General features: G+C 53.9%; 1 protein-coding gene across 4 annotated transcripts in view; it reads left to right on the top strand.

Annotated features, from left to right (window-relative positions):
- The window catches only part of LOC127486595 (forkhead box protein P4), a 68208-nt gene that overhangs the window by 39453 nt on the left and 13980 nt on the right, over positions 1–14775 (top strand). For 2 of the 4 annotated variants that reach the window (XR_016211735.1, XR_016211734.1), the window contains exons 6-9: positions 1786–1930; positions 2583–2857; positions 3702–3933; positions 6423–6550. The gene's annotated coding sequence lies outside the window, so the exon portion shown is untranslated. The remainder of the gene's footprint in view (positions 1–1785; positions 1931–2582; positions 2858–3701; positions 3934–6422; positions 6551–14775) is intronic. The other 2 variants (XR_016211736.1, XR_016211737.1) reach the window with 2 other exon arrangements.

Genomic DNA, 14775 nt, shown 5'->3' with positions numbered 1-14775 from the left:
GTCCGGGGTGGCTGTGGCTGGGCCGCGTTGCGCTCTCCACGGGGGCCTCGATCTGCGCCGGTCGCCGCTGAGCCCAGGGTCGGAGAGCAGCCGCCAAGCAGAGTTCTCCGCGAGCTGGCCAAGGCGAGCCCCGAGGGGAGGAAGCCGCGCGCTCCAGTCGCCCGCGGACTTTTATCCGGAGCGGGGCGGCAAACCCCTCCCCGGGCCCACCCCCTTCCCCGCAGGCGGCCCCCGCCGCAGGCCCGGCCTCCAGCCCCCTTTTGTTGTAACCCGAGAGCTGCTGCTCCCGGGGCGCGAGGGGGCTGCGCCGCGCGGGGGCGGCTGCGCGCCAGCGGGGCAGCCCTGCCCTAGCTCTCCGCGCCCGCCCGGGTTTCCGGAGGGAGGAGGCTCTTCCTAGGGGAGACTCCACTACCCCCACCCCCGTGGTGCGCTCGGAATTTAACCCTTCGATGCCCTGGCCACTCGCCCAATCTGGCTCCTTAGCCCGGAAAACCCCAGCCCTCCCTGGCGCATAGTAGACACTCAATAAAAAGGTACCCATGAAGGTATTCAGAGAGACACTGCACCTCGCTAATCCCAGACCGGGACTCGAAACCAAACAGCCCCCTGTCTGCCACCAGACCGCGTCTGTGGCCTTGGCAGAGCCTGTCTCCTGTGGGCAAGTTTTCTGCCTTATACCTTGAAGGCTTAGGATTCTGTAACCGCCTAGGTCTTTCTCCCGAGCGCGGCGGGACCTGGATCAACCAGCCCTGCGCTCCTAGGGCTAAAGGAGGGGACAAGGCGCAGTGAGGTCTGTCCATGCCCGCTGCCTCTGAGGGTCCCCTAGGAGGCGCGCCCTGTGGGCTGGGAGAGCCGGCTGTGGACATCTTCAGAGTCCCTTAAGCAAGAGCAAGGCTTCGCCAGGTGGCCAGCTCTCCAAGGAGGGACCCGGAAAGGAGATTGTGCCTGCTCCTGGGAAGCCAGGGTCTGCGCCTTTGTTGAGGGCGGTGCGTGGAAGGCTGCCACCAAACACCAGAGCAAGGGGAGGGGTTCCTTGGTGGGGAAAACCTGACAGAGCAGAGGTAGGGGCAAAGAAGGAAAAGAGAGAGAGTAAGAGAGAGCCACCTGTTCAGGAACAGGTCCTTTTAAAACTTTGCCCTGGGGGCGGGGCAGGGAAGTAGGAGCAGGTGAGGATGGAGCTGACACCGGTACTTGGGCCATGGGGCTCAGGACCCAAGCTTGCAGGCCAGAGCCTAAGTTGGCGAGTGAGGCATGCATGGCGCCACATAGGCTGCCCCTTTTACTAACAGTGCGGCGGAGCCGCCCCCTCAGTGCCCTCCCAGGCAGAGCCCTGGGAACCTGCCCTGGAAGATGGGCATCCCAGCAATGGAATTGCAAAGCCATCCACCTCCAGGACCTCGCCATGGCTGAACTTGGCACCCCAGTCCAGCCCGTCCACTGTGCACTCTCACCGGTGAGGATGGGGCCTTCCACTCTGCCCCCTGTTACCATCCTGGCTGCTTCAAATCCTGGTGGGCATTGGAGGCGGGTTAGAGGCAGGTGGGTGTGGTTAGTGGGGTTGGAACCAGTGAATGGCTCAGTGTAGAGATGGATACAAAAAAAAAAAAAAAAACAAAAAAAAACCTACACAGGTGGCAACACTGTCTAGCTTTAATACACCACTAGCGTTTAAACGGCAAACCCTTCTGTATGGGCTAACCCCCCCCCCCTCGCTGCCACGCCCCCAACCCCCAGGCATTTCTAGCCTGCTCACCTCTTAACCACATCCTCTCCTCTCCCCCACAGGCCCAGCTCCCTGTTTCCTGCTTGTCCCTGCTTCACACAGGGCATTTGAACATGCCCTTCCCTGGCCTTCTCTGCCCAGCTGAGTTCTTTAAGATTCCACACGGCTGTGACAATCAACTGCCTACACAGGGCCTACACAGAGCAGGTGTTTACAACGTGTTGATGGACCTGGGGTCTCCTCCTCCCCTCTTTCCCCCTCATTCCTCCACTTCTAGGCTGACCCCTCTTGCTAAAGTGTTGGCCGGTAAGATTAGAAAGCAGAAAGAAAGGCAGCTTTGTATGCAGTGCCTGGTCTGGTTATGCAGAAACACATGCTCCTGTGGAATACCCAGACGGCATGAGACCGTGCCCCGGCGCTATCCACACCGCCTTAAAGTTGGGGTCCATTTTTGTATGAGACGTGATATCAGGACATAAGGCGATGTTGCAATGCATAGCTGTGTCCTGAAATGTCCAGTCAGGGCAACTCTTGTGTTGGTCACCCTAGGTGCTGGGCATTTTTGTGTGGGGGAGGCTATTCCCGATCCTTTCTTTGTGTTTTGGACATACCAATATATTATTGTTAACATAGTCACCCTACACTGGAACGAACACCTCTCCTGCTCTAACATTGCGCCTGTGCATCAACCTCACCCCATCCTCTCCTCCTTCCTGTCATTCTGGGCCCCTGGCGATCACTATTCCACTCCCAACTTCTAGAAGACCAACTGCTTTACACTCCCCATCAGCTGATCCCATCTCTCTGTGCCTGGCTTGTCTTTTTTTTTTTAATATGTTTTTTTTTTTTTTTTTGACAGGCAGAGTTAGACAGTGAGAGAGACAGAGAGAAAGGTCTTCCTTCCTTTGGTTCACCCCCCAAATGGCTGCCACCACCGGTGCGCTGCGCCGATCCGAAGCCAGGAGCCAGGTGCTTCCTCCTGGTCTCCCATGCAGGTGCAGGTGCCCAAGCACTCGGGCCATCCTCCACTGCCTTCCTGGGCCACAGCAGAGAGCTGGACTGGAAGAGGAGCAACCAGGACTAGAACCCGGCACCCATATGGGATGCCAGCACCACAGGTGGAGGATTAACCAAGTAAGCCACGGGCTGGCCAGTGCCTGGCTTGTCTTACTCACCATAGTATTCTCCTGTCCCACACGCGGGCAGGATCTCATCCTTTCCACGCTGATCAGTATTCTGCATAGACCCTGCATGTTCTTTATCCATTCATCTGTCCACGGACACTTCTGTTCACTCAGTTCTTGGCTATTGTGATGACCGTGATAAAAGAGCAGAGCACTTGTCTGCCCACTGATTTCATTTCCTTTGGCTGCATCCCTGGTAGTGAGATTTCTGAATCATATGGTACTGCTATTTTTTAATTTTCTGGAGGACTCTCTATACTGTTTCCCACAGTGCCTATGCTAATTTACATTCGCAGCAGCACATGCTATCTTTTGTCTTTTTGACAGTAGCCATTCGAACAGATGTGAAGTGTGTTTGATTTGCATGTCTCTAGTGACTAGTGATATTGAGCATCTTTCCATACGACTCCTGGCCCTTGGTGCGTTCCCTTCTGAAGAAATGTATACTCAGCTCTTTCGCCTATGTTTAAACAGAGTTATTCTGTGCGTGCTGTTGAGTCCCTTACATAATTGGGAATGTAACCGCTCAGCAGATGTGGTTCACGAATGTCGCTTCCCGTGCTGCTACCTGTCAGTTCACTCTGTTGACTGTTCCTTTGCTGTGTTTGTTGCAGTCTCATTTGTCTACTTCTAGGTTTATTGCCTATGCTTTTTGAGGTCGCACCACCTAACTTCCTGCCCAGACCAGGGTCGTGAAACTTTCCCCTATGTTTTCTTCTAAAAGTATCAGAGTTTGGATTCTCACAGTTAAGTCACTAATTAATTATATTTACACTTCTTTTTCATTTTATTAGAAAGACGGAGAGATGAGAAGAGAGACAGACACAGAGAGATCTTCCTTCTGCTGGTTCATTCCCTAAATGCCTTCAACAGCAGAGCTGGGTCAAGCAGAAGCCAGAGCCTGGAACTCCACCTGTCTTCCACGCGGGTGATGGGAGGCGAGCGCTTGAGCCATCACCCTGTGCCGCCCAGGGAGCACGCTAGCAGGAAGCGGAATCCTGGTGGAGGAGCCGGGACTCACGGCAGGTACTCTGATATGGGTTGTGGGCATGCGTGGGGTGGCTTAAGCACTGGGCAGACACCCGCCCCTTCATCCTCCCGTCCACTGTGCGTGTGTCATTACAGCTTACCTAAGCCCCTCACAGGTAGCGCACGGTCAGTTTTCTAAAAACCTAGTCGACTGCTGTAGGACTTCTCACTGGAAAATATTTCATTTACATTCAGTATGATTGTGTGTAGGTAAAGACGTAGTATTGCCATTTAAAAATTGTTTTCTAGTGGTTTTGTGTGTCCTTTCTTCCTTTCTCCCGTCGTGTTTTCCCTGTGCTTAAGTCATTTTCCCTAGTGCTATGCTTGGATCGCTTCTTTGTATTTTTAGCGTGTCAATGATAGGTTTTTGCTCTGCGGTTACCGTGAGGCTTACAAAGAATGCCGTATAGTTCTAATGAGCAGTTTTAAGCAGGTAACAACCGTGGTTGCATTAAAACTACTATACCACACTGCAAAGGTTCTCTGCCCTCTCTTGTCTCATTCTGAACTTTTGATGCCACAATTTCACATTGCGTATCACTTAGCAAATTAGCATAGTTATTTTTATTTTAATGGTTTTGCCTTTTACTCTTCGCACTAAAGATATTGTGAATTTGAATATATACTACTTTTTCTTTTAAAGATTTATTTATTTATTTGTAAGGCACAGTTATGTAGAGAAGGGGGAGGGAGGGGGAAAGCAGGAAGGGGAAGGGGAAAGAGAGAGAAAGAGAGAGAGGGAGAGAGAGAGAGAGAGAGAGAGAGATCAGCCATCTGATGGTCATTCCCTAAATACCTGCAATGGCCAGGGTTGGGCCAGTCAGAAGCCAGGAGCCTGGGCCTCCGGCGTGTGTGCAGGGACCCAAACACTTGGCCCATTTTCTGGTGCTTTCCTAGACGCATTAGCAGAGAGCTGGATTGGAAGCCGAGCAGTGTCCCATCAGCGCTCCTGTGCGACACTGGGGTCTCAGGAGTAGAGTGTACACTTCTGCAGTGGGTCTGACGGCTGCAGGTGTCTTTGTGCTACTCATGAGCATCCTTGTCTTTCAGCTGGGAGAGCCCTGGTTAGCATTTCTTTAAGGCAGGCCAGGTGGCGATGAACTCTCCTAGTCTATCTGGTGACGTCTCTATCTCCCTTTTGTTTCTGAAGGACAGGTTTGCTGGGCACCCTATCCTTGGTCCACAATGTTTTTCTATCCGCACTTGGAATACATCATTCCACCCTCTCCAGGTCTCCTGGGAGAAGTCTGGGGCCATCTATGCTGAAAGTCCTTTATATTCTGTTTGCTTCTTTTTCTTGCTGTATTATACCCCCTCCCTCTCTTCCTGACAGTTCACTTATATGATGTCTTGGGGTAGTCTGATTCGGACAAAATCTTACTGGTGTGACCTTTGAGCTCCCTCTTGCTGAAAGGTCACATCTCTCCCCATATATGGAAAGTTTCCTGCCATCATTTTAAAAATAAGCTTTCTATACCTTTGTCTCTCTCTCATCCCTCTTTTTTTTATTTTTATTTTTTGACAGGCAGAGTGGACAGTGAGATAGAGAGACAGAGAGAGAAAGGTCTTCCTTTGCCGTTGGTTCACCCTCCAATGGCCGCTGCGGCCGGCGCACCACGCTGATCCGATGGCAGGAGCCAGGTACTTATCCTGGTCTCCCATGGGGTGCAGGGCCCAAGCACTTGGGCCATCCTCCACTGCACTCCCGGGCCACAGCAGAGAGCTGGCCTGGAAGAGGGGCAACTGGGACAGAATGCGGGGCCCCGACTGGGACTAGAACCCGGTGTGCCGGTGCCGCAAGGCGGAGGATTAGCCTGTTGAGCCATGGCGCCGGCCCCTCTTATCCCACTTTATTGCTAAAATCTTGTACATTTCTGATGTTATCCCATAAATCTCATAAGCTTTCTTCATTCCTTTTCGTTGTTTTCTTGAGGGAGTTTCTTAGAATGGCCCCTTTGATTCTGTATCAGAGAGGTCGCATATCTCCATCCCACTGAGGGGAGTTGTGGCATTGCATTTTGTCTGTTTGATGTGGGAGTGTTTCTCTGCTTGTTCTTTCTTTTTTTTTTTTTTTTTAAGATGTATTTTATTTATTTGAAAAACAGAGTTACAGAGAGAGGCAGGTCCATCCACTGGTTCACTCCCCAAATGACTGTAATGGTCAAAGTTGAGTTGATCCAAAGCCAGGAGCCAGGAGCTTCTTCCAGGTCTCCCATGTGGGTGCAGGTCCTTGGGCCATCTTCTACTGCTTTCCCAGGCCATAGCAGAGAGCTGGATCGGAAGAGGAGCAGCCGGGACTTGAACTGGCGCCCCTATGCGATGCTGGCTCTGCAGGCCAGGACTTTAACCAGTTGCGCCACAGCGCCAGCTCCTACCTGCTTGTTCTTGACACTTGCACGCATGCATCAGTGTCCGCTTGTTGTGGAACTGAGTACTGACTTCTCTCTTTGTGGTCCCCTTGGTTTATGCCTGTCTTTCTTTACCAGGCCTGTCTGGAAGTCTGATTCCGGAGCCAGGTGAGCACTGGAGGCATCCTAAGTAGGCCCAGACGCACTATAAGAGTCCTGCAAGGCTGGCACAGCACCTTGGCTTGGAAGGACATGGGGAGTCCCAGGTAGGGAACAAGGGCTGTGTGGGAAAGGTAGCCAAGGACCAGAGCCTGGAAGCTTAGCTTGTAGCCCACATGGGTTTGTCTTCCAGGAGATCCCTGCATAGATGGGACAGTCCCCTGACGGCAGTGATGGGGGTGGGGGGTGGGGGTTAGAGTGAGCTGTGAGACAGAGGCCAGCATGGATCTCACAACAGCCCCCTCTACAGGTGAGTGCAAAGGAAGGGGCTGGGGCACAGACTGAGAACCTTCCCAGTGCACTTGTCAGGAGGTGTGGGTTCCCCTGGGCTGGGAGATATGGGGTGGGAGATATGGGGAGGTATCCCACTGGTCCTTTTAGCAGTGCAACTAAGCTAGGGCTGCAGCCGAGGGGGCTGGAGCCGGGCCACAGGGGCTCTTTGAGGCCCACCGCCGAGACTGAAGTGAATGGGCAGATGAGCATCTCTGTGGAGGCACCAGGGTGCACACAGGGTTGACCTTGACTCTCTTGGCAGGTGGTGGGGACGGCAGGCACAAGGGAGAAAAGGCTATAGCCAAGCCCCCTGGGGGAATAGGACCAATTTCCAGGCTTGAATCCAGAGGCATGATTGGCAGGTCTGCCGCCGGGCTGTGGGTGTGCACTCCCGAAATGACCCTTTGCAAAGCTTGGACTCCACGAGACTTCCACAGCGCCAGCCACCATCCGGAGGCTCCCACTAAGAGACTTTTCTCTGGGCAAAGGTGCAGCCTTTCTGTTGTCTGGGAACAGCAGTATGTCCCAGTGGGACAACTTGCTGATTTTGATAAACACTAGTTTAGAACAGTCCCTTTAGGATTTGTTTCTCAACCGAGTTGCAGATGCAGTTTTTGTGTCATTTATTGTTTTTACTATAGTATTGCTGTTAATATTCCAAAGTGATTTTTCATGATTTCATACCACGCAAGTAAGTGTTCTGAAACTGTCACGTCATGGGGTCATTTTCCTAATGTTGGTCATTAAGTAGTTTACGACCTTTACTGGTGGAATCAGACCAGGAAAATTATCGTTGGGAAGGGATATTTACGAAGCAGCTGCCATGTTGGTTTTGCTAATTGTTCCAGAGGAGGAAACACCGGGATCATCGACAGGAAGTCGCTTTCCCGGAGTGCCAGAGCTAGTGGGTGGTCCAGCCGGGATAAACAGAGGGCTCACTTAGCACCTGCCGGGGAACTTAGGACCCTCAGTGTCTCACACCGGGGGTCTCCATCAGTGTCTCACACTGGGGGTCTCCATCAGTGTCTCACTCCCTGGGCCTCGCGCATCTGGAGGAAGAGTGTTTGCCGCTTGCACTGAGTCGCTGCTGGGTCCCTTGTGTTGAGTTAAAATGAAGACGTGGGAGGTGACTCAGAACCCAGCGGCGAGGGAGGGCTACAGGCTGCTGGTTAGGGGCAGGTGTCTCCCGCCCCCTCCTCCACCTCCAAGTCCTGTGTTGCTGCACACGCAGGGCCAGGCCACGGCTTCACAGCACGCTCGTGCCATCTCAGGACCTGGGCTCCAGCCTCCTGCCGTGGACAAGTCCCTTCCTTTCTCTGACTTGTCTCGTCTGCAGGAGGCACCTTGCTCCAGGGTTGCTAGGCAGGGAGGGCTTGAGCACAGTGCTGGCCCACAGTTCTTGCTGCCCGGTGTGGTCCTGAGGGGCTGCAAGGCTGCAGGGAGGAGGGCTGTGCTGCCCACACCCCTCCCTCAGAGCTGGGAGAGGGCTCCAGCTGTCCCCTAGGAGGCTCTGAGAATGCCTCCTGCCTTAGGACACCTTCCCTGGAGGCCATTATCCGGTCCCAGCCTGATCCTTGTCTTGGCTTTGGAACGCTCCAGCCCCATCACTCATCTCAAGGTCTGGACCGATTGCATTGTAAGAAGCACAGCAGGTCCCTGCCAAGAGGCTGGGCCTTCCCCAGTCAGCACAGCAGAGGCTCCCCGCAGGTCCCTGCTGATGTCCTAGGCAGCCTGTGTGCTTGTGGTGTAGACACCCCAGAGCGGGAGGCAGATGAGGCGGAAGCGAATTACGAGGAGTGGGGGCCAGGTGGTGGCAAGAGCTGTGGGGACGATTCCAGGTGATCAGGGCACAGTGCAGGCAGGGTTAGCACAGGGAGTGGACAGCTCAGGTCCTTGGGGGCGGGGCGCTTGTCTCATCCCCTCCTGAGCTGTGTGTCCCTTTCTACTTGTACTATAGTTGCTTGTAGATTCCGTTTCTCTGCATGTGCACAAAAGCCACGAGGTTGTGGCCCACTGACCCCTGTGACCTGCAAGGGCTCCACCATGATGTGTTTGTTGACTTGAGTCAGATTTAACTGAAACCATGTGGAAGCCGATGACACATGATACAAGTAGAATTAGCTTTAGTTGTTATCACTAATGCTTGCCCAGACTCACGAGGGTGCAACAGCAGGGAGTGTGAATTTATAGAACTGGAGCAGGGACTCCACACTGAGTACTTGTGAAGTTAAAAGGGCAACCCATCGGCTAAGAGACCAAAGAACCCAAGAGACATGGGTGCAGTCTCTGGGGAAAGGGATTTGTTTTATTTTTCATTTATTTGAAAGGCAGAACTAGAGAGAGAAGAGAAACACACAGACAAATGTTCCATCTGCTGCTTCACTCCTCAAATGGCCACAACTGGGCCAGGACGAAGCCAAGAGCTTCTTCTGGGTCTCCCACATGGGTGTAGGCACCCAAGCACTGGGGCCATCTTTGCTGCTTTCCCAGGCACAGTAGCGGGGAGCTGGATCGGAAGTAGAGCAGTCGGGTCTCGAACCAGCACCCATGAGGGATGTTGGCATCACAGGTGGTGGCTTACCCTGCTGTGCCACACGCTGGCCCCTAAAGAAAGGGATTTGGAAATAGAAGTCCAGGGGCGTGGGTGTTTGACTGCCTTGTCCTGGGAGGAGGCCTCGTGTTCAAGGAGCCGTGCTGGTCCCAGATCACTGAGGCTCTGTGGACAAGGTTTGTGCAGGCTTTGTGATGTGGCTTCCGTGTTTCTCATCATCACAAAACGGTGGGTGCCGGTACTAGTACTGTTACCCAGCGTGGACACCACGGCGGGGGTGGGGAGAACTTCTGCTTCTGAAGACGCAGCGCCCCCTGGCGGTGTAAGCCTCACACAGCCAGGAGTGCTTGCACTTCAGCGCCAAGTCCTCAAACCACAGTGGTTTTGGAACCGCCGGGAAACATCAGAGAAAGCCTGAACCAGGCATCTCATCCAGGGCCAGGGAAACAGAGGTGACGGAGGCTGTCGTCCATAGTACGATCGCTTGTCAGGTTCAAACCTTTCTTCATCACACGCTGTTGGCTGGAGCTTCTTCTCCCCTAACTGTCCATCATCATCGCGAGCAGCGTCTGTGAGCATGCCAAACAGTGGGCCCTGGGAGCTCAGAGCTTCCTGTAGCCCTGTCTGATGAAGAACACACGGAAAGCAATCCCACAGGCTCCCAGGAGGTGAATTTGTGTCCAGTTACATCCGGGATTATATGAATCCATTGGTGCATGACCAACCCATCCTTTGCTGCCCTTGGAGCCCATTTTGGTCCGATTCAGGCTTGGGACACTCCTGTTTCCTCCGCCTTGAAGCCAAACCCGAGCCAGCGCAGTTCCAGCGGTCTGGGATCGTCTTTCTCCGACAGGAAGGGCAGCCTGTGTGCTCACGGCAGGCACACCCCAGAGCAGGAGACCAACGAGGCGGAAGCAAATTATGATGAGTGGGAGCCAGGTGGCGGCAAGAGCTATGGCGAAGATTGAGGTTGAGAAAGCAGGTAGCGGTTGGAGGAGGAAGAAGTTGAGTTCATCCATCCAGATGCAGTGGTGCCTCGCCGAGGGTCAGGGGCCTGAACAGGGAGCCATGTGGACAACCACGGGAGAAGGGCCCATGGCTCTAGACCAGGACACATCATGGCACCTAACCCGTCTCGCTTCCGAGCCTCGTGTCCCCTTCTGTCCGGGTTAGAAGGTTGTTTGCATATCTGGTTCAGGTCTCTGCGACGACTCCTAGAAGCTGCCGTGCTCAGAAACCATGAGGCCACGTCCCTGTGAAACTGTGGCCGCCTAGGGCCCTGCAGCGATGAGCCCTCAAGGCCATCCATGTTTGTGGATGTGAGTCAGCAAGCAGAAGCCTTAACACACTGTGCAAGCAGATTTCGTTTTGATTGGCATTATTAAGGATGGCCAGACTCCTGAGGCTGACCCACCTCCGCCATTTTCCTTTTCTTTTTCTTTCTTTCTCTCTCTCTTTTTTTTTTTTGAAGATTGATTTATTTACTTGAAAGTCAGAGTTACACAGAGAGAGGAGAGGCGGAGAGAGAAAGAGGTCTTCCATCTGCTGGTTCACTCCCCTGTTGGCTGCAACGGCTGGAGCTGCGCCGATCCGAAGCCAGGAGCCAGGAGCCAGGAGCCAGGAGCCAGGAGCCAGGAGCCAGGAGCCAGGAGCTTCCTCCAGGTCTCCCATGCGGGTGCAGGGCCCAAGCACTTGGGCCATCCTCCACTGCCTTCCTGGGCCACAGCAGAGAGCTGGCCTGGAAGTGGAGCAGCTGGGACTCTATCTGGCACCCATATGGGATGCTGGCACTGCAGGCCAGGTCATTAACATGCTGTGCCACAGTGCTGGCCCCTTCCTTTTCTTTTTCTTATTACGAATCGTCGCTGCAACCTACACATGTGAGAGCATAAAACAGTGGCCTTGGGAGCTCCCAGCTTCCCCTAGCCCTCTCTCCAAGCCAATCCATTGCCTTCCAGAGGGTGGATAATTACGTATCATTAGGTCTAGCATTGTAGGGAAACCTGTGCTCTGTGGCTCATGTACCCCCTCCGGTCCTTGGAGCCCATGTGGGGTCCAGGTCCCCCTGCTCTGCACCGGCCTCGAGACCAGGCCAGGGTCCATGCAGCTCCAGCTGTAGGAAGGTCCCTCTGCTAGAGGAGAGCTTGTTTCCTCCTGCGAGGGCTCCCCCTGCCTGAAGTCCCGCCCCGAGGAATCAGCCCTTTGAATCAAACACTGATCTCTAGAGAGTGTTGCTGACTCCCAGAAATGGAACGCCAAAGCCGCAAAATCAGCCCTAAGAGCTGCCACATACTGAATTTTGAGTCCATGCCTAAGAAACTTGAGGGTGAGGGCGCCCCAGGGTTGGCCTGGGCTGGACACGGGGGGTTGGGGTGGCCTGGGAAGGAGCATGAGGGAACCTTCTGGGCTGTTGAAAGCATTTGATTTCTTGGTTTTAGTGGTGCTTGTATTTGTCCTGAACTTGGGAAAACTGAACAGATGTGCATGAGTGACTTCATTTCCTGTAATGTTTCCCATCCTAGAATTAATTTTGCAATTGCTGCTTTGGAGGTTGTTGTATGGACTTAAATTTATTTCCAGTTCCTATGGGTCGGCACCAAGGAGTTTAGGTGTTGCATCCCACGGTGAGCCAATGTTTCCTTTCGTAAGAAACTGCCCAAGTGGTTGCCCGAAGTGGCTGTGCCAGTTTCCGTCCTCACCAGCAATGGATGACAGTTCCTGGTGTCCTCAGCCTCAGCTGCACGTTGGGGATGTTGGTGCCCTGGGTGTTGGCTGTTCTGGTTGGCACATGGTCCTATCTCCTTGTGGCAGTTCCCCATGGCCTGTGACACGGAGCATCTCATGTGCTTGTTTGTGGTGCGTGTCTGTGCAGCTCTTTTGCCCATTTTTGAACTAAGCATTGGGCTGTTAGTGTTCCTTGTGTATTTTGGACCCAAGTCCTTTTTCAGATATGCATTTTGAAAGGGTTTCCTTCTCATCAGTGTCTTGTCTTTTCATTTTCCAATTTTTCACCATGCACCTAGAATGCCATCACATCTCCCTGTCTCCTTGAGTGTGTGTGTGTGTGTGTGTGTGTGTGTGTTAATGAGCAGCATTTAGGGAGTGGTTAGGGCCGGTGTTGTGGCATAGCAGGTTAAGCCACTGTCTGCAGTGCTGGCATCCCATATGGGCACCAGTTCCTGTCCTGGCTGCTCTGCTTCCCAGCTAATGCACCTGGGAAAAGCAGCAGCAGGTGGCCCAACTGTACGGGGCCCTGCATCCTCGTGGGAGACCCCATGAAGCTGCTGGCTTTAGCCTGGTTCAGCTGTGGCTGTCGTGGCCCCTTGGCGAGTGAACCAGCAGATGGAAGACCCCCCCCCCCACGTCTTTCTGCCTCTCCCCTCTCTGTGTAACTCTGCCTTTCAAATAAATAAATATATAAATCTTTAAAAAGAAGTGGGGAGGAGGGGGGCACTCAAATGAATATCACTCAATGTAATCCTCTAGGAGCTTCCATTTTGATTTGGGAAAGAACAATGACTTGAGTGTGGAATAATAAGAAGAAAAAAATCAAGAGGAGACTCAGAGCACAGTGCCTTGTCCCATGCACTGAGGGAGACCGGGGGGACTGGAGGGTCACTGGGGCATCGAGAAGAGGGAAGGAACTGGACCGGCTGGGAGGAAGGGGCAGTGCATTCTGGGCTCAGGGGTGGGTGGCAGTGGCATCAGAGTGGCACAGATGGGAGATCAGCTTTACTCTTTCTCACGCTACAGGGCATCCCAACACTGGCTGGAGGAATGGCTGTGGAGCCCCCAAATTTGGCCCTGCTCCCCCAGCACGCAGCAAGCCCATTACTGATACTGGGGTGGTGGAAGGGAGTGGGAGGCATGTATTTCAAAGTCCAGAGCACGGCGCTGGGCTGCTATTGCTTAGTTCCAGGGCTCCTCGAAGGGTTCACGGTGAAGGTGCTTACAGCTTGAAGTTGGGCCCGGGAGGTATGTGTTCCGTTCCTGTCCAAGCGCCTCGTTGGCCGTCAGTGTTTGTTGGCAATGCTATGTTCTTTACGGAATTTTGATGATGACAAAGTGGGCACCATGAGTCTCGGGGCTGTGTGCCCGTGGTGGTTACCTCTTGCTCAGGGCCTGGGTTCCAGGAATGGAAACCCCTCAAGACAAAGCCAAACATCAAAGTGTTATCTATGGGGAGATAAATGATGTTGTAAATCTTTTCTTCCCCCTAAAGACTTAGTGTTTTATCTAATTGAAAAACAGAGTTACAGAGACAGGAGGGGGGAGAGAGAGCAAGTGTGTGTAAGAGAGAGAGAAATCGAGATATCTTCCATCTACTGGTTCACTCCCCAAATGGCCGCAATGGCCGGGGCTGGGCTGGGCCAGGCTGAAGCCAGGAGCCTGGAACTTCTTCCAGACCTTCCACATGGGTGCAGGGGCCCAGGCACTTGGGCCATCTTCTGCTGCTTTCTCAGGCTCATTAGCAGGGAACTGGATCAGAAGTGGAGCAGCCAGGAGTCGAACTGGCGCCCATACGGGATGCCGGCACTGCAGGCTGCGAGCAGCTTAGCCTGCTACCCTACAGCGCCACCCCAGTCTCATGAGTCGTGTGTGCCTGTAGGGCCAGCTGCATCCAGCTCTCAATGCCTTGAGTGAGTTTTAGTGAGAGGTGATTGACCAATCATCAATACAAGGCAAGGAACCTTTAAGCCAAGGGAGGGAGCCCCAAGGGCCATGGAGACCAGGACCAGGTACGATCTGGCAGCGATGGGCAAGGCACTGACCGGGGCTCCGTGCCGCTCCTGAAGGGAGGCCCCAGGACACCTGGGAGCAGGGGCAGCGGGGTGGGGCCAGGGTCAACCCTGACCTTTTGGACAGGAATGCAGCGTGTGCGCAACAGGTTCTGCAGACAAACCTGGCCGACGCTGTAATTGTGTTGCTTCCCAGAAATTCCTGCTGGCTCCCAGCGCTGCAGCCAGCATCCCGCTGAGAGAGGAGGCAGCCTTTCCCATAGCACAGATAGAGGGAAAGAAAGAGAGAAAAAAAAAAAAAAACACACCAGCAAACCTGGGGCGCATCTCCTTCCCAGACCTGTGGCTTCCGCCAGCTCTGACCACCTGGTCTCACAGAAGCAGCTGAACACAGGCTAGACCCAAACGGCAGCCGGCTTTCGGGAGTGCCCGGGTGCCAGGCCGCAGCCCAGGGCGCCTGGCCAGTGCCCCGGAAAGCCTCTGAGCCGCTGCCCAGGTGGCTCAGGGTTGGCTGAGGACACAGCCTGACTGCATCGCATTCCAGTTCCTGGTATTTATGAGCCTCCTTCGTGCCCAGATCCAGTTCAGTGCCACGGTGGAGGCAGGGGAGGGGCCCACCCCGCTCCCCTGCATCTCCCTGCTCCCAGGTGATGAGGCCCCATGTTTGGGGTGTGCCTTTGCCATTCACGTTCCCTCTGTTTCTCATTTC

The sequence above is a fragment of the Oryctolagus cuniculus genome, chromosome 8, assembly GCF_051225735.1.
Source record: "Oryctolagus cuniculus isolate XC-2025 breed Fujian yellow rabbit chromosome 8, ASM5122573v1, whole genome shotgun sequence".
NCBI classification, from domain to species: Eukaryota; Metazoa; Chordata; class Mammalia; order Lagomorpha; family Leporidae; genus Oryctolagus; species Oryctolagus cuniculus.
The sequence above is the reverse complement of the archived record's forward strand: the minus strand, read 5'-3'. Positions and strand labels throughout refer to the sequence as shown.